The sequence below is a fragment of the Numida meleagris genome, chromosome 5, assembly GCF_002078875.1.
Source record: "Numida meleagris isolate 19003 breed g44 Domestic line chromosome 5, NumMel1.0, whole genome shotgun sequence".
Lineage (NCBI taxonomy): Eukaryota > Metazoa > Chordata > Aves > Galliformes > Numididae > Numida > Numida meleagris.
The window spans coordinates 9,064,389-9,090,048 of NC_034413.1; the positions used below are offsets into that span (position 1 = coordinate 9,064,389).

The 25,660-nt window shown below is 39.2% G+C and overlaps 2 long non-coding RNA genes across 2 annotated transcripts in view; one reads left to right on the forward strand and one right to left on the reverse strand.

The window, feature by feature from the left end:
- LOC110400041 overlaps nt 1–25,660 on the forward strand; it is a 178,471-nt gene that overhangs the window by 49,127 nt on the left and 103,684 nt on the right. The gene's annotated exons all lie outside the window — the stretch shown is intronic.
- The window catches only part of LOC110400042, an 86,194-nt gene continuing 79,058 nt past the window's right edge, over nt 18,525–25,660 (reverse strand). The window contains exon 5 of the long non-coding RNA XR_002439559.1: nt 18,525–18,927. This is a non-coding gene — a long non-coding RNA (uncharacterized LOC110400042). The remainder of the gene's footprint in view (nt 18,928–25,660) is intronic.

The window sequence follows — 25,660 nt, forward strand, 5'->3', positions numbered from 1 at the left end:
AGGATGAAACTAAATTTGTTATAATCATATTTAAAGGCATTTATTATGCCTTTTAAGAAGGAAGAAAGGAAATTGAACTTTTCAGAGGTTGTCATTAGTTTATACATTTTGGAATTCACTATTTATCTGTACCATATACATCCTTACATCCTTTCTCTCAGCTGTATTTTCCTCTTCATTGTGCTCTTTCTCTTCCTTTATGTTGCATCTCAAATCCAATTTCTAGTATTTTTCCAGGGTTCTATGGTAATGTGTACAGTGCATAAAAGTCTGAAAAAACAAACCAGCTGAAATATGATTAACTTTGGAATTACTTAAAGAAATATCAGGAAAATAAAACAAAAAAATCCACAAAAATAAGAAAACCAAACCCAAAATAGAAAAACAAATGGAGGGAAGAAGAAAATGATATAGCCTTGTTGCAGAGTGATTGTACTGAGTACTGTTTATTAACTCTCTTACTATTTGGGGGTAAATCCCAGCTTCCTGACCAGTGGCTGCTCAGATCTGTTCCTCTCTCAAATTCTCTGAGCTTTGAAAATAGCATAAATATCTAAGGTTGAATTTCCAGGATACTGGTGGAATAAAAAGGAAGCAGTCACTGAAACAATAGTTGTATAGTTGCTGTGCCACTCCTTCCTTGCTTCCAATATAATGCATCCCTTGGCTTCTCATACCTGAAAGGGGCCTACAGGAAAACTGGGGAGGGACTTTTTAGAAGGGCATGTAGTGACAGGACAAGGGGAAATGGTTTTTAACTAGAAGAAGATAAATTTAGACTAGATATCAGGAAGAAATTTTTCACTGTGAGGGTGGTGAGACACAGGAACAGGTTGCCCAGTGAGGTTGTGGATGTCACCTCCCCGGAAGCACTCAAGGCCAGGCTGGATGGGGCTGTGAGCAATCTGATCTAGAGGGAGATGTCCCTGCCTACAGCAGGGGAGTTGGAACTAGATGATCTTAAAGGTCCCTTCCAACTCAAACAAGTCTATGGTTCTATGATTCCCAGAGCGTTTTCAAACACTGAACGCTCTCTTGTTAAGAACTAAGTACTTATTTCTGAAATTACTCCCCAGTGACAAGGTCAGGAACACAAACTTTGGATTTTTACTACTTGCTTGGCACCATATCACCCTTGGTTAGCAATTGTGGTCACTTTGCAAATAGCCCAATTGCTGTTTTTACAAGTTAATGGCTAAGCATTGGAGAAGAGCATATGAAATGAGACAAAAAGAAACTAAAAGTAAGCAACGATAACATACCTTGACTTAGATTTGCGCTGATAAGAGGTGTAAGGATATTGAGGTCTCTCGCTGTGACTGTAGCTGAACAGCTGGGGATCAGCTGGGTGCTTGCCCTTCTGGATGTGAGAGGTTGACTCTGTTTTAAACTCCTTATCTGTACTGCAAGTGCTGCAAGGACACAATGATATATTTATATTTTTTTTTCCTGGAAGCATTGTGGGGCTCACCAACTCTTTCTGGAATAAAAAAACGGCTCTCTCTCCTTATTAAGCAGCAGAATCTGAGCTAGCCCAAGAAAATCCTTCAGAAACCCAAAGCAAAACAGGTTTCTACAAAAAGCTGGTCAAAAGTCAGCATCAAGCATGAGGAGGTCATTGAAACTTGTGTTGCTGTTCCTTTCAGCGTACATCCTTAGTTGTTTTTAATTTACCCCATCCTCCACTTTTTTTTTTTCCATCTCCCGCACAGGATTTTATACCTTACTGAAGAACAGGCAGTTCTTACTGTTGCTGAGTAAAAGCAGTCTGCTCTTACTGGAAAGGGAGGTAAAAGGCCTGGTACTAATTCCCAAAAGGGAAGGATCAAGTTCTTAAAAGAGGGTGAGGGTAACATGTGAATACATCAGGAATGCTCCATGAAGATTTCTTAAAGAAGGCAACTACAAAATTATTGAAGTATTGTTTGTAATGTTAAAAGCAGTGCCAAGTGGAAAATACCTGCTTTTTTTCTTATCAAAATATATGCTTGACAATTTTTGTGTGTTCTTTGCAAGAAGAGTTAACTTGCATGTTAGAGAAACTGAAGAATACAGAAATTGAAACAATCTGGATCCTGTAGAGTAGCTTCCTTCCTTCCTAAAAAAAAAAAAAGGTGTTTGATTTGTTTCTAACAGAGGTTTTTTGTAGAAACAAGAAACAAAGGTATCACTGATTATGTAAATGACACATCGAAAGATGGTTTAAAAAAAAAACAAGAAAAATCAGTTTCTGCAACACAGGAAGCCATATGTTCATAGTGAGTGAAAAGAGAATTGGAAGTTTTTTCAAAAAGATGGAATTAAAAGTGTTGCAGAAAGACTGAGTGATCCTGACTTTCTGAACAAAACTAGAAAAATTATTCTGTTAGCAAAACAAAGTAATGAACACAGGGAGTAATATTCCCTGAACTGTAAAGTGCACAGTGATAGGCATGGAATTAGCTATTGTCATTCAGGGAAGAGAACCATGAATTATGCTTTTGCTCAGGACAAGAACTTGGAGGTGAAATGAAATAATGCAGAAGGTCTAAAAACAACTTCAAAAATAGCAACATTGACAGTATAACTACATGATACTTAGGATGTGCTTTGAACACGAGATCCATTAATGTGGATGTCAAAAGGCAGATGGTCATGGACGTAAGATCCATCAAGACTTTTTTTTAACAGAATGGACGTACAAACTCTTTCACTTGAAGTCCCTGAAATGAGCCTCTCTGGGTCTGGTACTTAGCTAACCATGTTCTCCTTTGGTATGCAGGACTGCTCACAGGACAAGAACTTTTCTTTGTGAAAAGATACACATATTACTTTTCTCATGCAGGTGGTCTCTGGGAAAAGTGAAACTGCTTGTGTTTCTTTACAATATGAACCTTAGAAGTTCTATCTCAAGAGCAGGTGCAACTAAAGGACAGATCTCCAGTATAATTTTTAAACCTAATGGCTTATCTAACAAGCTTTGCTATGAACCCCTTGTAGGGAACTTTTCAGTGCCCCAAGGGAAGAGCTGCTTTCCAACTCCACTGACACCTGGCACAGACCAGCAGCTTTGTACTTCTGTGCAGATGATGGTAGTAGGAATGCAATAAATTTCATATCAGCTATTTACACTTTTCTAGGTCCTATCAAGAAGCACGTCATCAATGTAAGACATAAAAATAAGTCCAGACTGCAAGTCCTTTGGAAGAAACTGTACTAGAAAAAAAAAAGCACATTTGTGTGGTCAAAACTTAAAAGTTTTTTTTTGAGGGAAATTTGGGAAAGTGAAAACTTCAGGAAAGGCAGGAGAAGGAAGAATATAATTTTTAAAATAGTTAATAGATTGCTAACAGATCTGAATAATGTAATCTTTTGAGAGCATTCCTTTATGGGAAGAAAATGGCCCTCTAACTCAATATTCCTCTCACCTAGAAATAAAGAAGTTGAACCAAAGTGGTTGATGCTGTGAAATACATTGAGAATAAAGAGCCTTGGTTTAAAATGCCAGAGTTGAACTGAGAATTCATTTCAGGATGAACCTCTTCCCATCTTTGCCACACAGATGCAGAAAATTAACATTGTCTTCTTGGACAAGAATGATGTGAAAGTTTCATGAATCCTGAAATGGAGATTTGGAGGGAATCTTGTCAGCAAGAGATAAAGAGAAACAACTGAGAGGTTATCTATAAATGATGAATATTTTTTGGAAGAAGTGGAAAAAAGATTCTATGTTACTGTGATAGTGATAATGGAAAGTAGTTGTCTGAGTGACAGAAAAACATTATCTGTCTGCAGAGGAATAGGGAAGCCATTAACTGTCTTATACTCATGAATTTCTTCTTTCAAATATCAATAGAAAACAACTCTTACAACTTTATAATTTGTTTAAAATTTGAGATAATCTTCCACTGCTTTCTTCACTCTTCCTGGCCTCCAGTTCTGTGGCCCTGATTTCAGTGTTGTCTGAACAGTCTAAGCCATATGATGTGGGATTTCCAAGTACTAACTGCTGCTTGAAACAGAGTGAAGCAGAGCATCTGTTTGAAGGGGAAAAGATTCACTCTGATTCTAAATATGTTCTTTGGTGTAGAAGTGACCGTCGATGTTGAAAAAACTACTCACCAAAAATTAATCATCTTTGCTGCCAGTTGAAATAAAAATGTACTTTTTGTCTCAAATAAATTGTACTGGAAGTGAAGTGAGTGGAGAATGTGGACTTGACTCTAAGAGGATGTCTGATCGTGCCAAGAAACTTCCATTTTTAGATGAATTTACTCACCTCTCTATTCCAAATTCATTCCTCTAATGTCAAGGTGATAATGTCAGTGTCTTCTCTGCATGTTTCTTTGCAAAGTGGAATGAAAAATACTGTTCTGTGTAGCCATCTTACTGCCATTACCTATGTCCAAGTATTATTGCTGCTTATTTTTCTGGCAGAAAGTTGAGTGGTGAACTCAACTCCTAATCTCTGTGCTTACCCAATGCCTACATCACGTCTAGTGAGGTAAGTTCAAGCACTGTTTTAGTAACAGAAATCTGTAAACACAGCATCAGTAGGCTGTGTAAATGTATAGCAAAATATGTTTTTGAATCTAGTCTAAGATCTAAGAAGGTAATTACTTTAACTGTGTTCAGATTTTAGTGTATTATGCTGCCTCCCTGCTGCAAAGCACGGAAAGGACTGTTGCTGGCTTTGTGTCTTTACCCACTAGAAAGTTATTTAATTAGCAAACTAGAGTAAATACAAAACACGCATCATCATTTGTAGGTGTTAGGCAGGTGGGAAATCAAGAATCCAGCGGCATAGCTTTTTTTTCTATAAACAATAGATAGCAGAAAAAATGTGTTTCTCTCATGAGAAAATATTATTTGAAAATTCTTGAAAACCAAAGCCTTTTATTAATAAATGGTATATCATATTACTCCTGGTGAATTACAGAAGATACTACCCTTTTGTACATTCCTCATCATAGAATTAAGGGAAGTTTAAATCTCTTGTATCAGGAAGCCTCTATTGCTCGTCTCTAATGAAGTTTTGGAAGAAATTTCAGAAAGTTTTGCCAGATGATGATTTTGTTTGGGAGTAGGGAGGAAGGGGAAGGGAATCTTCTGCTACAAGTAAGCTTTTATACAGGAAAGTTTCAACTAATTCTTAATTTGTCTGACTAGTAGAGAAATCATGGCCTTCTTCACACTTCTCCTCCTTGACCTCTCCAGTCATTTCATTTGCTTTGTAAAAATTCTAAATAATATTGTCCTTCTTTGTGACTATAAATTGCAGAGCTGTGGAATCTTTTCCTGTCTCACTTCATCTGGCATTTTTCTTAGAGGCTACTTGACTCTGCAAACCCTTCTGTCATCTCTTACATTCTCCTTTATTTCTGGGTTCTGAGAAGTCAGTGACCCATCCGATCTGTTGTGTTGTCAGATTGTTGACTTTCTTTAAAATAGGACTGAAATTGTCTTCCCTTAAAATCCCCACCTAAAATAATCAGAGGCTTGAGACCTTGTTGAGGCTTAGATTTTACTAAGCAATACCACCAGATGTTTGTGAGATTAGTTGGATAAGAAAGAGTTTTAAAACTCTTCTATCTTGGGAGAGCATCCTACATTCTTGTGCAGCCCAATCGTGCTGCCCACCAGAAACCCTTAATAGGGAATAATTTATTTTGTTTCTTCTTGCCCACAAGTTCTCTGTCAGTGGCCTTGAGTCTTCTCAGTGATGTCAGATCACCTACATGAACGCAATGTACCTGAAGCCCTGGCAAATTTAATGGTGAAGTCCTGTCCTGCTCAGGAACTGACCTTTCACAAATTAAAATGTAACATTTTGAGTGCTGTTAAACAAAGCTAAGAATTGGCAGAGAAAAACAAACAAACAAAACCCCTTGGATAATAAGGGTTAGATTTCATTAGACTTCTTGAACTGAATTTTTCAGTAATTATAGTGTGTGGAAATAGTAATTCTGCTAATAGTTGGCATTGTCCTTGAGTTTAAAATACTTTTGTTTATTTTTAGACTTTGTTCTGTAATTAGTGATGCCAGAAATGCCTGTCGTCTTATATGCTGGAATTATTTTCTCTACTCCAATAGTTTCTAATTTCCACATTTGAAGAATAAAGAATTAAATTTTCTAGTTTCATATAATTTGAGCTCCTGGAGATGCATTAGGGTGATATTTTAATAGAAAAACCCTGAACTGCAGTGACTGGATGACTTTTCCTGGGCAGTTAATATTATAAAAGGAGCTCAAATACTGTTCTTTTGAACTTCTGCTCTAGCTCAAACAGGGCACCCAGCATCTGATCTGACTGCAGGTGAACAAGACTATTTTTCAACTGCTTGCAGTATGCTGCTGATGTGCATATATAGAGAATGAGAGAGCTGTAGGTGAGATCCTAGTGGAAGAGGCAAACAGGCAGGAGAGGTCAAGAAAAGCTGTAGAAGCTCCAGCAACATCAGTCTGTTGGTGACATCTCTGCTCCATCTCCTGAGTAGTGAGCACAGCCCTTTGCCCTTGACCTGGGCTGCATGGTCATCTGGCTTCCAGCAAGCTGGAAGCTTCACTGGAAATTACTTCCCTTAAGATAATGTCAGAGAAAAATTGTACTAGAATGTTCTATTTTCTAATTTTGTAAATGTACAAGATCTGCTTAAAAGGGCTGAACTCTTTCTTCTCAATGTTTATAAAATTGAAGCATTGACTTGTTTTGGTAAAAGTTGGTCTGTGTTAGAAAAGTGAAAGCTTGTAAGTAGTAAATAGTCAGAAAAATGAAACCAACCTCTCCTTGTTCTGTTTTCTATTTTTTTTGGAAAAATAAACTCTGTGAGAACCATTATTTTTTTTTCCTCCTTCATTTGGACATTTCAGCTTAAGAGTATATTTGTATTAACCATCCAATTACACTGCATGTAACTTACTAAATTACGTGGCCTTGTTCCTGGGTAAACAAAGCTAACAATTGCATGGTATATACTTAAAATCTTTTTTCAGTAGTAGGCAATTCTCTCCTTGTCGTCATCCCTCTGGATAAATGGAAATAGTCGAACTGGTAATCATTTTTTTTACTTTTTTTTTTTTTTCAGACAGGAAAGTAGAGGGGCCCTCCTGCTCTGTTGCCTAGGTTATACCTAGATATCCTGTGGCACATCAAGTAATTTGTGTGGTACCTGGCAATTATGTGGCAAAGATAATCCTACAGGAAAAATACCCAGTGGTTTCAAAGCCAGGCTATAATACAGACTGAATTTTGCACGCACATCTCTAACAGTGCCTTGTGATAGGACTGACTTGCTGGAAATGAAAAAAATAATTGCTCATGTTTCTGTAATGAAACAACAATATGAAGCGCTAAGAGCGAGTCCAGTTGACACTAAACAAATATACAAATGGCTGCTGATGCTGACCTCAGCATGCAGAAGAGCAGTTGCCCCTTGCTTGGTTGAAAAATTACTCACTGAGTAATAAGCATTTCTTCTTGGGCACTGTTTCCTCCTGCCCTTCTAGTAAATGTCTGTCAGCCCACAGTGCATACTAAGCCCTGGCCAAGAACGGGCGTACAGGGGACTGCTAGAGAAGGATTAAGCCAAGCTGCTGGAGGTAGGAATAATGAGATAAACTTGCTATGTTTGGAGTCCTGTTAGTGTAGCCAAGCCATGAGATGCGTCCTTGGATCTGTTTTCCAAGATAGCCTTATCTACTGACAAGCTAGAAGATAAGGCAGGAAGGCACAGAATACTCTGTTTAGTAGTCCCTATATTAGATTAATTCAGCTCCCTTCTGGATCGTGTTGTACTGTCATGTAGGAGGAAAAATCATTTAATACAATAAAGAATAGCTTATAGTAGAGCAATAATCTAGCCTGTAAAAGTTGGATTCAGTCTCAGAGATGAGTGGGAAAAGGTCAGATGTCACCAAGCTAGTAAATCACTAAGAACAAGATCTAATTAAGATTTAAACAATATGCTAAAATCTAAAAATGATCTAGGAGATTACTTTCCATCAGAACTTAGAAACAGCTACAGCACTGTCCTATTAGACCAGGTAATTGGGGCTGGATAAAAGGGTAAGAAACAACTTTGAGATTTACTATTATTTGCCAGTTTTTAATGAAAGAAGTCTGGAGATTTGAGGGAAGGTGGTTTTAAGAAAAAGCACACTTCCAAACCATCTCGTCCTGTTTAATTCAGTCATCGAGATGTTATTCTACTGAAAAAAATAGATAATTGGAGCCAGTGATGTTCATCACCTTGTTGTATTGCAGCAAACACTGAAATCTTTGCAGAACAGTGTATGAACTAATTCTGTTTATAATTAAAAATGAAGTCTTGCTAGTACAGTAGCTCTGCATGCAAACTACTTGTGGCTAATTTCAATCTCATGACTTGTGCATGAAGTTGCAAGATATCCTTAACAATCAGATGCAGTCCTTAACCATTTTATGGCAATAGAGAGGTCCTATTATTTTCCCAGAGGAAATGCATCCACGAGGACAGGCTGTCCTCTCTGCAACATAGCTGCCAGAGCAGAAACATCTGCAGAGTTTGGGGGTGAGCTAGGAGGTGAGAGCAGCAGCTGAATTTGCAGCTCTCAGGGAGGGTCCTTTACCCAGATGGTGTCCAAATTAGCTGTCTTTAAGCAGCCCACAGAAAAAGGGCAGTAATCTGAACTAAGGAAAGCTGATTCCTATTTTCTGTAGCCTTTTTCTTACCTCTGCTCATGAGTTTCTTCTTGAATTTTCTTCCCATAGATGCATGTTTTTAAAGATCTCTGGCTTGCAGTGAAGTAAGCAGCAGCCCTATTTCTGAACCCCTAAAAGTCATTGTTTCTTTGTCTTGCTTAGCAATAACAGCCTATGGTGTTCAGACCTAAATGTGTGTGAATATGGGATGTAATTATAGAAGGACTGTTTAAAACAAAATGGCTTGTTGGATGTTCATGTTACCTTTTTCTGTCCTGGGTTCTGTCAGTTGGAATCTAATGACTGGTTTAGAAGACTGCTGTAGCAATTGTCACCTGCAATCTGCAAATATGATTATAATGTCTCAGTTTAGTAGACTATGTCTTAAAAGTTTTTGGAAGTGAAATGTCTCCTAATTTAAAAAAAAAAAGCAGCATAAAAGGAAGAGAATGTCTTTCATAAATATAGGCAGTTATTCCACTGTTAGCTATTCAGTATTTCACTCAAAGTGTGCTTTTTTTGATGTTGTACTTATATTTTCTTGTAGCTGTAGTTAGAGATGTTTTGAATTAAAGGAAAAAGGAAATGAAACTTATGTGTATTGGTTCAAGAGAGACTTCTTGGATGTAAAGAGTGCATAAGGTAGACTTCAGCAGAAGAATGAAGGATTTCAGAGCCTTCAAAATCAGTCACATTTCGTACTGTTAACAAAAAATAAAGTATTGTAACAGCCAAGGATTTTGTAAATTTAGAGTAGAGTAACTCAGTAAGAGAAGCTTTGCTTTAGACAAGCGAGGCTTGTTTATTACATTAGATTGGCTGCTAATTGTAGGCTGGGTTAATTTTTAAGGTGAGTCAGTGCCTCTAATTTTGCATACACAAACCATCTTTAGCCTGTGAGTGTTCAGTCCTGGTTATAAGTGACTGTATTATCCTTACCTATAAAACATATCTGTGAAGAAAACAAATGTATTCTTCCACAAAAGGTTAAAATAAACAGAAGAGGGAGTGCAGCTGCTACTGCGAAGATCAGAAATGCAGCTGCAGTGGAAAGCAAGCGAGTGGGGTTTGATCTCTTGTGATGGAGGACCACTCTGCTGTGGTCCCCTGGTGTGAGTGGTACAGGTTTTTAAAAAAAAAAAAAAAAAGCAGGAAAAGAGTCCCTGCTGCTGGAATGCTGTAAAAGCATTCAAAGTCCTGTAGGGAAGCTTCCAGCCACAGATGGGCTGTTACCAGATGGGGCCGTTCCTCGCCTGTGGTGAGCTCAGCTGGAGGTACAGGAGATGCCTGCATCCCTACTGCCCAGGCATTCTTTGCCATGAGGTTGTAAGCAACCCCTGTGGTGCAGCTGGGGTGATGTGGGTTAGCACTCTTAGAGGAAAATGCACTCTCTGTTTCATCTCTGCCACTCTCACCCTCACTCAGAAAAGCAGGCTGGTGATGAGGTTTATGAGGCTGATTCCTGCTCCTTGTTATCCCAGCAAGCCTGTGTTTCCCCTCACTATTGCACCAAAATCCCTCAGAGAGCAGCTGCCTCTTCTAGTAAGTCTGTGCCAGCCATTCATCAAAGCCTTATTGGTTTTAGATTATCAAGCTGACAAATCTGAATACAGTATGTTGCTGCCTATGGAAATAACCTCATTGCTTCAGTGTGTTTCTAATGAGTCTGTTTTGCTTGGTGACAGAAAAACACACACATGCAAAAGCAGTTACTGAGGTGAGAAAGTAGCTGTGATGGGGAGGGCAGTCTGTGTGAGAAGTAAGAGATGATAAATAGTGCAAGGAGCTAAGACGAGCAGAAATGGCTATTTCTTGACTTGCTGTGTCCTTCTTCTCAGTGGTCCTTGGTCAGAACCACGTGGCTGGGACCTTTCTGCTTTCTGAAACAGCCTGGTGCCATGTGTTAGCCTTACTTTATCACCCACTGCTGTTTTCTCACACTCAGTAAGAACCTTCATGCTTCCATTGCTTTGCTTTCAAGGCAAAGTTCTGTAAAAAGTGCTCCATAGAGAGATGAAAGTGAAAATGACTTCAGTAGAGCAAAAGGCCTATCACATAAGCTTGCTATGTTATATCCCTTCCTTGGATTGTACGTTGATTCTTAAAAAAATATTGCATGAAGAATTTTGTCAGTGGGAAGAATTTACTCAACAGGAGGATGCTGCAAGTCCTCTTCATACTTCTGGGTTTGGCAGGTTGTCCTTTTGATCACTGAGATAATGGGCAGGAGTCTTCTGTAAGCTGCAGCTTGAGCTGAGCAAAGCGGGCTGCGCTTGGCACCAGGGCAATACTCTCTGGAATTACAGCTGTATCCTCCACCCCCCATCTGTCAGAAAGATAAGAGCTGGGTTAAAGGAAATTTTAATTTAAAAACAAAAAAGCAAAAAAAGAAAATATGAATGAAAGTAAACATAAAAATATCAGCAATGCTTAATCTGTCAAGCGAATTCACACTAAGGAGCAACTCTACATGCAGTTATACAGCACAACTGTCCTCTCTGCTCTTCTGTTTCCTCCACTGGATGCTCTGGGAGCATTGCCTTTATTATCAGGGTAGCACACACAATTACAGACTTACAGATGCCATACGACTACTATAAGCTTTACACTGCAGATACCTGTTAGAAGAAATTATCCTGCAGAGTAAAATCTGCTTTGCACAAGCAGTTTCCAGGTGATCATTTAAAAAGGCATTTTCAGCCAGTTTTGTGCTATTCCATCAGTGCAGAGGAGATGGGACATTTACCCTGCAAGGCTGATTATCACGTTTGTTTTAATATAGTAACTTTTTACAACTGATTGCAAAAAGTACAGGTGTTATTTAGGTTGACTGACAGAAGCATGATACATCTCTTTAACAAGAGACTGTAAAGGAAGTAATACATTGAAATAAAATAAATAATAGTCAGAAACCTACTTAAGAGTTCTTAAGCAGTGGCTTCCCAATAAAGCACCCACTTCTGTTAAAATGCAAATTTTGACTCATTGCCTGAGAGAGCTGTGAGCACCAGAGGCAACTAAATGTATCCAGTTGATAAAACACATCCTCTTCTAGCACAAAGTACCATCATCTCAGGAAGGTCTTATAACTGAACTTGCTTCTTTGCAAAGAAAGGCTTAGTGGGAGCTTCGTGCTCTACAAAGGAAACTGGAGGAAGATTTATAAGTCTTATATGCATTTAGATGTTTTAACTTGCGTAAAGGTCTACAAACTCTCTTGAACAGCTATGGCAGTAAGTACCCTGACAGTAGCTATAAGAAAAGTATTTTAACTATAGTACGCATAACTAAACACATACATATCTGAAGAAAAAAGTACTTGTTATCAAAAGGAACATAGTAAATACAAAAGATTTTAAGAAGCTATTAGGCTTTTATATTTCATATTTCTTTAGAAAGAAACTACTAGGTTTTCAGCTGAGTTTTTTTTTTTTTAGTAAAAGCCCTAAGAAATTGGAATAAGGGAACAGCTCAGTCAATTCCTTAAATACTCTAGTAATAACATCTTATAGTAACAATGGAAAGTAATTAGATACTGGTTTAGACTGAATTTATCCTATGGATCTTCTTTATGGAAGAATAAATTGTTTGCTTAGTATCATGCTACTGCATCCTAATGAAATGCAACGCTATACCCCTTTCAATATGTACATGAAGGGACTTGTCAAGGTATTCTTGATGTGAAAGACTACTTCATTCCAGGATGGCATCTTCACTTTTCCTTTTCAAAAGACAGTTCTGTTTTCTAAAATGAAACAAGAAACTCTCTTTCCAGCTTCTCAACCATGAACTTCAAAGGTTTGAAAAAACACATAGTTGTGTATCTGGCATATTAGTTCTTCTTTATATTGTATCTGGTAGTGGACAAAATCTGTTCCCAGAGCTGATCTATGAAGCAACCAATAGGCTACAATAAAACATAAATGGGAGAAGGTCGAGGTGAAAAACATCCCTTGATGTTCTTGTTCCCTACCCAATACCTGTAATTACCTGTCTGAAGTTCTACAGGCACTCCAGTTTGGCCAGAGACAGCTATTGATTTAGAAATCAGATGTTCTTGGGTTGAGTATGGAGGGGAAGAAATTTTAAATTATTATTTTCTCAGCCTGCTGTGGCCATGAATAAGCATCATTCATTTCTTGCAATTTTCATCTGAAACATTTTTGTGCTGGGAATTTGTTTACCACTTGTGGCCCGCTAGTCTGAAAATTAGCTTTCTAACCAGGCATTTGAAATGCTCCATTAAATTTTGCAGGGGTTTTTGTCTCTATTGTTTATGAGTGTTATCTATCAATCTTTATGTACAGGGTAATATGATTTATTTTTGAGAGATGCAAAAGCCTCAATTGTCATGTTATTGGAGAATTTGCTTTGAATATTTAAGTTATTTATAAAAGATTGCTGTAAGAGGCATAGAGATAACACTTTGGATTATTGGAAAATTTAATCAAGAATTAAATACATTTCTTCACGTTATCCCTCAGGTATGTGCTTTTAGGACACTAATTAAACAGAAATGCGTCTAGCTGAAATTTAAATGCATATGTACCATGTCACAAATGCCATCAGTGAGCAGTTTTTGTGAGAAACTGATTGATGGGTGCTGAGGGCTTTATCCTTTATAGGGGAAGGGAGATCACAGCCTTTTCTCAATGGGTGCTTTAGATAGCTCTTGTAGTTTAGGAGTAGGAAACTTTTGTTGGTGTGACATTGAATTCTACTGTCACTTGTGGCTTAGATGACTGCCAGCAACTGGGTGGTGAAGGCAGTGGCATTCATTGGAAGCAAAACCTTTTGGATTCATCAGTTATCTATACTTCGCCTCGATTTTTCAGAAGCCTGGTTCTAGTGAATTAACTAGGCATCGATGGAAATCTGTTGTAAGCAACCTTTTCTCTTGTTGCTTTCTACCCTTCTGTGCATGCTGAAACATGGAAGGTAAACTTGTCAGTCATTACCTCTGTGAAGGCAGTTTGGGGCTTTCATAAGAGATCTAGGACTAGAGATGAGGAACTACTTTACCACTCTGACCCAAGCAGCTGTCATGGTGTTTTTTCCTTCTTTCTAGTTGTTGGTTAAGTCTCCGTAGCCCTCCCTTCTTTCTCAGAAAAGTGTAAGGAAAGTATAATTTTCAAGTATACTTTACTAAGCAAACTTTGTCTCCTTGTTCAGACTGTAAAGTTTGTTCTACTGGAGAAGCCTGAATGATCTGAATATTCTTCAGCAATTTATGCTAATCATACCCTCCTGTATAGTATTGAGATTCATGAATGTATCAAGGGAGAGCTTATACTGAGTTAGAAACTATTGGACTTGTTATTTCTAGGCCCCTGCCTAGAAAAATAACACATTATTAAAGTATGCTGCTGAATTAAATGTGGAAGTCAAAAAGCATCTAAGAAGCTTTCAGAGGGCAAGCACCAACACTCAGGTGGAAGAGTGTAGGGACTTCTCATATGGGAGCCAGTGCAGGTGAGGAGGGGCAGCTCATTACCCACATCTCCCTGTGCCTGAGTGCTGAGAAAGTAGACAGTAGGCATCTTGTATCAAACCATCAGGGGATGCTCTGAAGCCTGTGTATGACTGGCTATTATTAAATGCTATAGAGACAGAGTTAGGGGTGCAGCTGTGCTGGGCTTTGGGGAACCCTAACACCCACTGAGGAGGTGTGGTCTGGGCACGTGGAGAGGGAGCCCCTCCTTTTCACAAGCTCAGGCTATGTCTGGATGAATGCTTAAGCTGCTCAGACACGTGTTCTTATACAATCTGGAAGGTGTGAACTGACTGTAGGTCTGCTTCTGTGTCTTAACCACAGCACTTCCTTCCGCTTTCTGGGCCACCTAGCAGCTATAATGAGACCTTTTGGGATAGCATTTCTGGCTCTGATGTTTCCATCACTGTTCCCATCACTCTCTGGAGTTCAAAGTTTGCTTACATCAACAACTGAACTTCTGGGCACTTATTCCCTTAGCAATTGCTGCATCTGCATCCTGAAATACTGGTACAGACGTGGAAAATCAAGCAACGAAAACAAAAGTAAAAAGCCAAACTTTTTGAGAGGTTTCCCCATCTCCTGATTGTTATTCTCTCCAAATTGAAATGAAAATATTGTACCAGGCAGCTGCAGCATGCTTGATGTGTGGTTTTGGTGAGAATTCTGCATTATCTATTGTTATTGTACCGAGAAAAATGATTTTCAGTGTGGTACAGTCAGCTTCATTAAACTGCAAAACAAGATGGGTTTATTATTTTCAGTAAAGCTCAATAAGAAATGCTCTGGTGCTGAGTTTTTCCAAGGCTGGAAGAAAAATAAAAAAGTCTGTTGCTGTAACATTTTTTTCTGATTGTACTTGTGCATTTTTTTAAATTGCGCATTATTCCTTAGTACTCAGTTGTTTGACACTTGCTCTTTGCTTATGAGGGAGTCCCAGTCAACCAGGAAAACTCAAAGGCTTCACGAGTGTAACCGTCACATTCAAGTTCTGAACTGCTTAGAAGATTCACTTTGCTGCTGCTTCTGGTGCTTGTATGGGGGTGCCTGTGCCAGCACCACACTGCTTACTCTGCAGATGCTGCTTTGCTTCCTGTCAATGCTACCCAGCATACCCTGGAAAGTCAGAAAGTGTTTTTTGTTTGTTCTTTGTGCTACCTGCAGTCTTTTTCTCAGTAGGAGCTTTGAGATTCCTGGAGACAGTCACTTTTGTGGTTTGTTTCTCAACACCAGAGAGTCCCAAAGGGATTGGTTTAGCACAGGTACTTATGCACTTGAAAATCTGATGCTGCTGTGAAATCTCCCAAGTGAAATGGTATGTGACCCTTATAAGGATTTTAAACTAGAGAAGAAAGTGTTTTTACGTTCTGTGGCTTCACTAGGTTGTGAGAAATTGTATCTTATTTCATCCACCTGAGCCGATGAACTTGTTCCTGGAGTTGAATATAATTTCAAGAATCTCATATGGAATCACAGAATCATAGGGTTTGGAAGGGACCTCTGGAGATCGTCAAGTCCAACTCCCTGCTAAAGCAGGTTCCCTACAGTAGGTTACATGGGAAATCATCCAGCTATGTTTTGGATATCTCCAGAGAAGGAGACACCGCAACCTCTCTGGGCAGTTTGTTCCAGTGCTCTGTCATCCTCACAGTAAATAAGTTTTTCTTCAAATTCAGATGGAACTTTGTACGTTCCAGTTTGTGCTCATTGCCCCTTGCTCTGTCCCTGGGTATTGCTGAAAAGAAGTTGGCCCTTTACACTTGACTCTCATTGATTAGGTATTTCTAAGTATTGATAAGATGCCCTCTCAGCCTTCCCCTGGCTGAACAGTCTCTGTCTCTCAGCCTTCCCTCATACTGGAGATGCTCCAGGCCCCACATCATCTCTGGCTCTTTGCTGGACTCTCTCTAGAAGTTCCCTGTCTTTCTTAAACTGAGAAACCCAGACCTGGACACAATACTCCAGGTGTGGCCTCACCAGGGCAGAGCAGAGGGGGAGGATCGCCCCTCAAGCTGCTGGCTGTGCTTTTTTTGTATGCACCCCAGGGTACAATTGGCCTTCTTGACCACAGAGGCACACTGCTGGCTCATGGTCAGCCTGTTGCCCACCAGGACACCCACATCTTTCTCTGCAGAGCTCCTCTCCAGCAGATCAGCCCCTAACTCACACTGATGCATGCAATTATTCCTCCTTAGGTGCAGGACTCTGCACTTGCCCTTGTAGAACATCAGCAAGTTCCTCTCCACCCTCTGGTGTGTCAGCCACTCCTTCCAGCTTTGTATCACCAGCAAACTTATTGAGGGTGCATGTCTAAAAGCCCCCAGCTACTACTGTTTCTGGTGTGCGAGACCAGAAGATCAGCAAAACAGCTGTGGTGTTGCACAGCTCTCAAAACCGTGCAGTAATGCTGCTTGTTCTTTTCCTCTGTGTATGAATTCCAAAGTTCTGCAATGTTTCACAACAGGTTAACCTTGCCAAAAATGTGTTTCCCAGGACTCTCTTTTTCATTTGAAGTTTTGCCTAAAGGAGAGGTGACAAGATTACAAGAGCTAAAAGCCAGTCAGACCTAGAAAAGCACTTCGCTAGGAGCTGAAGGAATTCCTGCAGTAAGGAGGAGAAAGAAGGGAGGGGAGTTTATAAGCTCCCTAACACCACCAGTACCAGGCTGGAAGTAGTTATGAGAAGGCAAGGATAGAGTCTGAAAACATTTTTTCTTGCAGCAAAGTTGTTTTTAGCCTGACAGGGAGCCATGGATGCTGTATTTACTATTTGTCAGAAATGAAAGTATTTGTAAATAGTATGATTTTAAACCAAATGCCTGTGTTTTGTAGTAGTGATACAAATTTTAATTTTTTCCCCTGGATAGCTTATTAATGAACACACACACACAAAAAACCCCACAACAATCACAACAGCAAAATGAACAACAGGAGCACCTGTATATCTGTATATCTTTGCTTTCTTTTTTTTTTTTTTGTAGGTTTTTTTGTTTGTTTGTTTTAAGAGACTACTGGGAAGACTTGTCATCAGTTTGCTTTGGGAGGAGAAGTGGATTATTGGCAGTAGATGACTGTCTGCCATCTGGATAGACTGGATAGACTTTGTGGCTGATAAAATGTATAATTGGGACACAGATGTGTTCTTGATCCTATGCCAGTGCAGTGACTTGCAGACAGAACTATGGAGAGACAGCCCACAGGGAGAGCGTGTCAGGGGGAACACCAACAGCTGCAGGAGGGAGAGCTGGTTTCATTGTCTTACTTTACAGGGGTAGGCAAGGAAAATGGGTAGAGGCAATGCTTTGGAAAAGGATTGGAAGTGATTAAACTATTTTGTCAGGTCCCCAAAGGCTTGGAATACATTCTTACATGGAGAACAAGCTGTAAGTCTCTCATTTTTCTCTTGTTCCTCTTTCTTTCATGTGCTGCCCAGAGCCCAGCTCTTAGCAGCACATCATTATTTCCAAAGCTGTCCTCAGAACCTTTCTCAGACTTTGGATTCTCCATTTGTCCAGCCTTTTTGGGGAAGTCTCTTCCCTGACACGTGACTTCTTTTCCTGGAGAGGTGCCTCTTTTCTTGAGGATCTTGCTGATAACAAATAGGATACATCCAGCCAGATTTCACAGCAGCATGTTTGATGAGTCCTTCCTACCCTCTTGCAAATCTTCCTGTAAGGTATAGGGCTGTCACGATGTCAAAGGCTTTTCTTGTTCCCAAAACATGAATGTCAAATTCCTCCAAACCTTTTGCTCCATGGATAGTTGTGTTTTTTACCTTTTTCTTTGTCCTGTCATATCCATGTGCAGCCAAGTTGCTCATTCTACTTGTGACAAAATGTTGCACAATAACAGTGAAAGTACACAGGGCCATTTTCTCTTTGTAAGTACTTATCTTTGTGTTTCATGCTAGATATCTTGTATCTTTATAGAAAGGAAGCTTAAGCAACTACATCTGGGCCATACAGGTGGCTTGATCAGGAGGGAAAGGATTTATAACACTGCATCAAGAAATGTATCAGCTTTTGCAATCCCTCAACAGCCTTTGTTCTAAACCAGAAAAATTCCACATACACAAAAATATTAGCTTAGTTCCTTGACAGTTCATCTGCTCACCAGCCTTTGCTCTTTTGCGGAGAATGCATTTTGATTTCAAAATCTGGGCAGAGATGTGTTTTAAATCATCTGCCTTAACTCACATATGTTCTGACTCCCGTGAGGCCTTTCAGACGACTAGTCAAGTCACTGTTAAATATTCAACACAAAGTTGGTTTAATAAGTCCCACAGCTGTTGTGAACCTGACAGGGAAAACAGTGTTATGCAAATATTCTGTTATTGAAGAAAACATTTCCAACAGGTTGAATGTAGACAGATATATTTCTTTTGACTAGCAGTGAAAATTAGTTTTACTTAGTCTAAGAGGGAAGGAAAAACAATAATAAGGAACCTGAGTTGTTGTGGTTACATATGCCCAATTCCTACCTGGTATAGGATGATGTATAAGCGTAGGATTTCTCTTCTTCTTTAGATGCTTCATGGCGTTATGTGATCCTGTGTTTGTGCACATGAAGGATTTTATTGCTAAAAGATTGAACGCACAATCCTTCAGCTGTAACAGCTCTTCTAATGGATTTTCAAAGGAATGTCACCTGGTTATGGTTTGGCTATAGTGGTTGAGTAAAGGTACAGATTACCAGTTTGTTTTTGTTCATCTCCTCACCTCGTCTCTTCAGTACTTCAAATCTAATCAGCACTGGTTTTCTGGTACTTCTCTCTTTCTGCTCAAGGGAAAAAAAAAAAAGCAACTTTTATTTTTCAGCTCACTCCAAAAGGAAATATGACTTGTTCTCTTGTCATGCATCCTCCTTGCCAGAAAAATGCACAAATTAAAAACAGAAAATGCTTTGCTTTATGATTAACTTTTTAAAGCTGCTTTTGTTTATTATTTTAATCAAGTTCCTCATCAAAGGAACACAAGTCTTTTTTTTTACCCCAGAAAGTCTTTTTTTAAAAAAGAAAAAAATACTGTTTGTCAGATAGTATAATGTATGTTAACTTCTGCATCTGTCCTAAATGTGTAGCATGCTAGTAGATAAAGCCCCAGGATACCTGAGGAGTACAAGTCATCAGAGTTCATCTAGAGATATTAGCAATTGCCAGTATGAAAGCTCTGCTGTACATTAAAGGAAAACATCATTACAGCAAACAAGAAGGTTCTGAGAAAAATCCCCTTATCCCTCTAGATTCACGTCATTACTGACTCCTGCATTTCTGTAATTTCTGAAATAAGCTCTCAGTTTTTGTTTCAGCCTTCATTTGGGTTTCCTTGCAGTAGTATTTATTTTTGCAGGGCTAATGCCTCATCATTTCAATTTGCCACTGTTGAAGAGCTATGTTCCTGCATCCTGTTTCCTGAAAGCTTGACTCATTCAGCTTTCACAGCAGGTATGTATGATTACAAGCTCCAGGGCAAGATATATCACTTTTCAAAAATGTGCTTTTAGGGCTTCAGCACTAAGAAATCAGAGCTATTTGGCTGCAGTCTGTGATTCTGGTACTGAGCAGTCGGCACTGCTGTATATTTGATTTCACTGACAGATACAGATCCTTCACCTTCAGGAGGCTTGTGTTGTCTGGCAGAGTTACTGTTTGGAATTTCCATCTAGGTAAACTTCTGCATTTGTATTTTGTGATTTGTGCCATGTAGGGGAATTTAACTAGAAGATTTTTGAAGGACAGAAGTGAAATAAGAAGTACCAAAAACAAACAAACAAACAAAAAAAAACCACAGGCAAAACCCATTCCTGGAAATCAGCCCATGCCCTCCCTACTTCAGGAAGAGAAGCATCTCTTGTGTGACTAAAACTAAAATGGTCAGTGGTTAACGGTGCAACAGAGATTATGAGTCTATGAAGGGATAAAAAATTTTCAAGTTAATTGAGATTTTTCTGTTGTCGTTATCATCTTTGATAGTCTGAGTTAAATTCCAGCATTTCCTGAAGTAGGGAAGTAGTGAATTTATCTACCAACAAGTAGTCATTCAGCACCCCAAATCCCAGAATTCTAGCAGCTCTCATCATTTACTGAAGTTTAGTGATTACATTGCACCTCAAAAGGACTAGAACTTCATGTTAAGCCCTCATTTCTATGACAGGCAAGATTTATCAGATTAAACTAATTTGGGAATGAGGGCTAAAGGAAACGTGTAGGTAAATTAGACTGGAGCTCTGTTTTGGTTTTTGTTTTATCTTTTGTTCAGAACTAGGTTTAGTCACATTTTTTTTTGCAGGCATAAATGTAAAAGAGAATAGAGCCAAGAAGAAACTTCTTATTTTTAGTCTAGCTCCTATGTATGCAAAAGGAGCTCTTGGTATATAGAGTCCTGTAGGAACTGCAAATTACCTGTCATCCAGTTCCTTTATTTTTTCCTTTCCTTTGGGTAAAAATGAGGCTGCTGGTTTGAATGGTAAAATTTGGACATGCTGTCACAAGGATCAGACTATCTGGCAATGATGTAGCTTATTTTGGAGGCAACAGAGCAGGCAGCCATCTCGTTATTGGATGAGTGAAATAAGAAACTTTCTCAGCCTTCCTAAATCTTAGCGTTTAGTGCTGTAGTATTAAATTAATGCGGTGCTCTTTGCTGTGATGCAGAAAAGATGTCTCTCATCCTGCTCTTGCTCAAGGAAGACCTAATGAGGACACCTATATTTGCAGACATAGCCACCAATGTTCCCTTCCTTGCAAACGAAATATTTCCCTTGTAATGTCTCTGCGGATTTTCTCCCACTCCTCTACAAGATTTGAGGGAGTTTTTTTTCCTTTCTTTACAAAGGTACTGAGCAGTCAGTAGTTTAGCTCTTTAGCATTATGATCTTAATAGGAATTTGCTCTTCCCTCCTCAGCAACACCCTCACAAGAAACCTGTATTAAGAGATGACCAGAGTAAACTGGAGATTTGAGTGCTGATAGTGAAAAATGTCCCTAATCCAGTGAGTAGTCACATTAAGATTTCCTCTTGGGTCAGAAAGAAAGGCTAAGAGGTTATTAATCTCTTCAGCCACATATGCTAGCCAGTCTCTCCCTGAGAGCAAAGCAGAGCAGTACCTATCTCCAGTGGAGCCTGAGTCTGATAGACCCAATACCCTGAAAGTAAGGGAAGTTTCTAACACATAGGGCTGGCTTCACCATCAAACACTTGTAACAGAAATCTTCCCACAACCACCCTATTGTATCTCCTGTTTCCGAAAGGAAGGTGTCTGAGTAGAGGTGTCAAGCTGTCTCCAAGCTTTTCCTAATTACTCTAGAGCAGATGGGGTTACCTGAAACCAGCCTCGGGGCTGCTGAGTGCTTGGGGAACTCAAAGCGTAGTGTAGCTGGAAGTATTCTTTGCACTATCCTCCTCAGGGTGAGCAAACCATTCCTTGCTCAGCAAAGCATTTCAGGCTTGGAACTCCTCAGGTCTATGCTGAGCAACTCCATCACTATTGATCTTATTGAGTTTAAAGCTGAACTTATAGATTTGCTATTTTCCATTAAGGTGTCTGTATCAGTATCTTAGAGTGCATGCGTAAGTGGACTGTTTTTCTACTAGAACTAGCACATCTATTCAAAGTACTTATGCTTTGGTGTTTGTGGATACTGCACCATTTGAAAGCATATGTGGTAATTTATGTGCATTTGTAAGTTTTCTTTACCACAAGGAAACTATAAATGTGAGTGTAATTCAGAAGAGCAAAACTAGCTGCACAGAAATAGAGTCCTTAGTGTGGAACAATAGGTGCAGAACTGAACTTTTTTCTGGTACAGGAGTTTGCATTTTTTTAATGGTGTCTTGTAAAGGTACCCCTGCTTTTTGTTTTATTTTTGGTTCTCATACGATGCACTAATCCATCTTTTTCATCTAGAGTATACCTCACTCCAACTTGTTCTCTCACATTGTCCCCTAAGTAATCTCTAAAAAACAGCTTTTTTTATGAGTCGCTCCAGACTTGAGAAAAAGCAAGAGCACAGTACAAACACATAAAAGGAGAGTAAGCACCAAGTACACTTCAGCCAGCAGGCATGACATTGAGGCCCCAGAGCTGGTGAATAGCAACAGGGTTTGCAATGCACACAAAAGGCACAGGAAAGATTGAGTTGTATTAACAAAGACATGTTATTGTTAGTACTTTTTTATGGCATTCATGGGCAAATGATGCAGCTTCTCACAGTTAGACCTGGAGGACATTTCCCCAGAAAACAATAACTTTGTCACAAAAAAAAAAAAGGAAAAAAAAAATGTCAGCATCACAAGGTCATAGGGACTAGAAATACCTGGGGAGCTGAGTCACATTACATGAAAAACTTAATATGAAAATAAACAGTGAAGACCCTGTAAATGTTAAAACATTTATTTTGATATTTAAAAATTCATTGTTTTGGCAATGCTGTTATACTTAATTTAATGCTGTTTAGAAACTGAATTTTTGGAGTGGAGTTTCAAAATTCCTTTTTCTTCCTCCCTTTATTTAAATCAAACGTATAAAGAAGAAAAAAATTGAAATAAGCAAAATGGGCTGAATGAAATTTTTAACTTTTTTAACTTTTAGCTGCTTTTGAAACAAACAAAAAAAGCAAACAAAAAAAACCAACAGAAAATGCCTATTGAATTTGACTTTTTACTGGTAACTGGGGTGACAAAAGCTTAGGAAAATCTCTTGAAGAATATTTTTAAATTCAACTAAAGTTTGGATTCTGAATTTCTAGTTTTCACCAAGTATTTAAAACTCTGGGCCATTCTTTTTCTGACAAAAAAAAATGGAGAAATTTTAGAAAATCACAACTAATCAACAACACATAGCCTACCACTTCAGTACAAATTGAGTGGATTTCTAAGTCTTAAAGGATAATGCTGGTCAATCTTTTAGCCAAAAGTTGAATAAGATCTTCATTTAGCTGCAGACCTTGTCCCACTGAAGAAAGCAGTTAGAATTAAAGCCCAGATGCAGATGATCTTTCTTGCAATGCCTACAGGACATGTGGTTGGTCTAGATGATCTTGGAATAGGATAGTTCAATTACAAGGGATTTTCAAAGTATTAAGACATCTAAAGATTCAGACTGGTGCCTGATGGGGCATTCTCAGTCACTTGTCTAAAAATTCTGCCTCTCAATCTCTTTAGACCTACTAAAACTCTGAAAGTCTATCTGGAAGGCTCCTGCTAGATCATGCTGGTAAGCTTTACTGTTGTGCACCTTTTTATTTTTATTATTATTTTCCTGTATGTCTGCTGTGTTTTCTACTGAGGAAGTTTTTCTATGACTTTCTATGACTGCAGAGTTTTTCTGATTGATCTCTTCTGCCAGCTTTCTATGTCTCTCTATACCTGTTGACCACTTCCTCCATGACCAGAGCTGTCACCATATTTGCTCCTTCCCTTCCCACTGCCTAGTTATCATTTATCTAGAAAGTGGTGTTTTTCATAGGGCAAGGTAAGGAAAGGAAGTCAATGAAGACATTGTTTGTGAATGCACTAGTTTTAAGTATTCAAACCAGACTATCTTCCTGAGCTCCTCTCAGCTACCTCGTGTCCTGCTCCCAGGCCATAGAATAGAGCTATTCTCTGCTCTGTTCCTCACTTTTGTTTTCTAAACCACAGCTAGATCTGAAGGTGCCAGCAGACAGTAGACGTTTCTCAGCAAGCGTCTACATTAACTTGTGCTGTGTACCTAACTTTCCTCAATAGATTCTCAGGAGCTTTACTGCTGAGGAATAAAAAACACATCATTAGATTGCAAACATCCTTTCTTCACCTGCAACAAAGCTTTTCGGACTTGTGTGTTGAATCCTGAGCTGAACAAAGTTGGAGGTGGATCATGTCTGCTATAGAGTTCAGTGTGGTGGAGGCTCTACTGACATAAATGATGCCCTCTTTCCCACAGAAAATAAGGCTTTCAGGGCCTGAGGAAATGTTGAGGGCACCCAGACTTGAAAGTTCCTTGGTTTATTGAGCTTTCCAGTGGCACAATACAGAATCTGCATTTTTGCCTCTTCACTCTAAAGATCTTCCAATTGGCTTTTGCTTGTAGAGCATAAGAGATTCTTCTTGAACCTTGTCTAAATGCTTGTTTACTTGCATTTGCACTACTCCCATATTAATAATGAGATTTCTAGGTATGATGGAGTTTCAAGTAGTGAGGTTTTGGGAGCAGCTGCCTTGTAGGAAGCCAGCAGAGGATTAAGGGATTAAGAATAACAGTGTATGAGGCACCAGGAAACCGGGATATTTGTTTTCAACCCATCACTTAATGCAAAGGCAAGAATATCACCAGGCAAAGATTTTCCTCATGAAGAGTTCTTTTTCCTATTTTATACAGAAAGGTTTACAGAGTTAACCAAATAATTTTGCATGTGCAATGAGAATGGAGCTGATGTGATGTCAGACTCCACAGTCCTATAATGTGGCTTCCCTTTATGCTCAGACATCCAGAGGATGTCATAGTCTCTGTAGGAGACGAAGAACTAAGGGACAACTCTGCTGCAAAATGAGAATGTCAAAATGAAAATGTCAACAGTTTACAGGCGTTTGGCACGGTTCTGTGACGAATGGGGTGGGGGACCCACAGACCCATGCCCTGGGAAAGGGAAAAGGGAAAAAGGGTAAGGAGATGGGCCTGAGAGCAAAGAACAGCGGCAACAATCTGAGGAGAAACAAACTAATTTACTAAATAAGATATCGGAATGCAGAATAACACACTATAATACAATATAATTACAACTTAAGCTGATAAATCCAGTACAATGAGAGAGTGTCCAAAGTTAAGGTAGGCCTTACTCTAATACTGACAGTGAGACGGCTGGGGAGCGAGATGCTGCAGGGATGAGAGATGGGTGGAAAGAGGTCCAGCAGAGTGGTAGGAAAAACTACAAGCCAGATCAACTCACTGAGAGCAGAGAGAGATTCATTCTAAAAGCTAAAAAGCAGTCAGAGGGCACCCAGATTTGAACTGGGGACCTCTGTCTGCTTGTGAATGTCAGCTTGAATTTGGAAGTGCAATTTCCCTTCTTTCCTCTCTTCTTGACTTTCAGTTTTACAAATAGAGATATTTACAGATGCCCAGAGAGAGTAGGCAAGCTGTAGCTCCCTGCAATCTAAAATGATGCATGGGTATGGGTTCTTTAGGCTCCTCTGCAATTTCTCTGTCAGTTCCCTCCGTAGGATGGAAAGGTGACACCTCTCATGCCAGGACATGGAGATGCCACTAGGACCATTTCGAGGGACTTTATTTTCAGCAGTAAGTTATCCTCTAGGTTGCTGGAACAGCTGGGTTAGTATCTGCAGGAAAGCCCAGTGCTCCCTGGAAAATTCTCTTGTGTATAAAGCATTACATCTAGTGGTAATCTAGCTAGTTATATATCTAAGTCAGTACTAGTTGATTAGAGAAGAAATTCCAGGAAATAAGTGGACCAGATGGGAGAGTTAATAAATTCATGATGACTCCAGAATTTCTCTGAATATTGAATAAAAGT